Consider the following 2598-nt stretch of genomic DNA (forward strand, 5'->3'; position numbering starts at 1 on the left):
CACACCTGTAATCGCAGCTACTCAGTAGGCTGAGGCAGAAGAATTGCTTGAACCCAGGAGGCAGAGGTTGCAGCGAGCCGAGATCGTGCCACTGCACTCCAGCCTGGGTGACAGAGCGAGACTCCATCTTTAAAAAAAAAAAAAAAAAGGAGAGAGATATGAAGCAAATAAGAGAAAAGATGGTACTGATGTTTGCTCTTGGTGTTGTGGAACAGAAGGACGGGGAACTGATGTGGGTCTCTGCTGACTCTCTGCTATGGATCTATTTGGGGTGCATCCATTAGGTAAAATATCTGATGGTGACACATTTTTATTTTATTTTATTTTATTTTATTTTATTTTATTTTTTTGAGGTGGAGTCTTGCTCTGTCTCCCAGGCTGGAGTGCAGTGGTGAGATCTCTGCTCACTGCAAGCTCCACCTCCCGGGTTCCCACCATTCTCCTGCCTCAGCCTCCCGAGTAGCTGGGACTAGAGGCACCCGCCACCACGCCCGGCTAAGTTTTTTTGTATTTTCAGTAGAGACGGGGTTTCACTATGTTAGCTAGGATGGTCTCGATCTCCTGACCTCGTGATCCGCCCGCCTCTGCCTCCCAAAGTGCTGGGATTACAGGCGTGAGCCACCGCGCCCGGCGGTGACACATTTTTAAAAAGGATTCTGTAGGGCAGCAACCTCACCTACCTTCTCTTCCTTTCTTTTTTCAACAGAGATGGGGTTTCGTCACGTTGCCCAGGCTGGTCTCGAACTCCTGGGCTCAAGCAGTCTTCCCCGCTCAGCCTCCCAAAGTGTTGCGATTACAGGCGTGAGCCACTACGCCCAGTCTAGTATTCTTATAAAAGTTCTGCCTTGTGTCTTATGTGAAGTGTGCTTTAGTCTTGTCCCTGTTTCCCTGTACTGGGGGCTTCCAGGAAGGGAGGAGCACTGGTAAGGATGATGGCTGATTTTCCTCAAGTAAGTTACCAGTTCTCACACTATACATTACCCTGGCCCCCTAGTCCATGCTGAACAAAGCAGTGGAAAATGTAAGTGACGGTATTCCTTTTATTATTATTTTTTAATTTTTTATTTTTTGAGACGGATTCTCACTCTGTCACCAGGCTGGAGTACTGTGGCATGATCTCGGCTCACTGTAACCTCCGCGTCCCAGGTTCAAGCGATTCTCCTGCCTCAGCCTCCGGAGGAGCTGGGACTATAGGCACACGCCACCACGTCCTGCTAACTTTTTTTTTTAGTAGAGATGGGGTTTCACCATGTTCACCAGGATGGTCTCGATCTCCTGACCTTGTGATCTGCTTGCCTTGGCTTCCCAAAGTGCTGGGATTACAGGCGTGAGCCACCGTGCCTGACCAAGTGATGGTATTTTTAAATTGAGATCAACAAAAAGGAAAACCTTGACATTTTATTTGAATGAGCCCTTCACAGTGACCCTTATTTCTTGTGTACTCTTTTCTCTCTATTTTTGGTGTGACTCTTTTTGTTTGTTTTTGTTTTGGCATGTGCCAGTCATCATTCTGTTTCTTTATGTTATACCTAATGGCAAAAGGAAGTTGCTCACTCTCAAGACTGAAATCTGTTCCTTAATATTAGAAGGATGAAAACAAAAGAGGAGAATGATCTGGGTCCTGAAAATGGAAGGTATGCCTATGTTTTACATTCAGGGTGCTGAAGACATTGTTGGCGTTTAATAAATTCATGGTGATTTGTACTTATTAGCCATTAATTCTTTTATTATTATTTTTATATATTTTTGAGACTGAGTCTCGCTGTATTGCCAGGCTGGCGTGTATGGAGTGCAGTGGCACCATCTTAGCTCACTGCAACTTCCACCTCCTGGGTTCAAGCCATTCTCCTCCTCAGCCTCCTGAGTAGCTGGGACTACAGGCACATGCTGGCACGCCCAGCTAATTTTTTTTTTTTAATAGAGACAGGGTTTCACCATGTTGCCCAGGCTGGTCTTGAACTCCTGAGCTCAGGCAATCCGCCTGCCTTGGCCTCCCAAAGTGCTAGGATCACAGGTGTGAGCCACTGTGCCCGGCCTATTATTATTATTATTATTATTATTATTATTTTGAGACGGAATCTTGCTCTGTTACCCAGGCTGGAGTGCAGTGGTGCAATCTCGGCTCACTGCAACCTCTGCTTCCCGGGTTCAAACAATTCTCCTGCCTCAGCCTCCCAAGTAACTGGGATCACATGTGTGCACCACTATGCCTGGCTAATTTTTGTATTTTTAGTAAAGACAGGGTTTCACCATGTTATTCAGGCTGGTCTTGAACTCCTGAGATGATCCACCCACCTCAGCCTCCCACTATTTTTATTTTTTTTGAGGCAGGATCTCACTTTGTTGCCCAGGCTGGAGTGCAGTGGTGCAGTCATGACACACTGCAGCTTTGACTTCCAAGATTAAGCGTCCTCCCACCTCAGCCTCCTGAGGAGCTGGGACCACAGGCACGTGCCACCATACCTGACTTTTTTTTTTTTTTTTTCCAGAGATGAAGTCTCCCTATGTTGCTGAGGCTGGTCTCAAACTCTTGCCTCAGCAGTTGTTTTAAGAGGCTTAATAAGTTATTGGCCAATTCAGAATTATAAATACAACCAA

This window comes from Theropithecus gelada, chromosome 18 (assembly GCF_003255815.1).
Source record: "Theropithecus gelada isolate Dixy chromosome 18, Tgel_1.0, whole genome shotgun sequence".
In the NCBI taxonomy this organism is placed as follows: domain Eukaryota; kingdom Metazoa; phylum Chordata; class Mammalia; order Primates; family Cercopithecidae; genus Theropithecus; species Theropithecus gelada.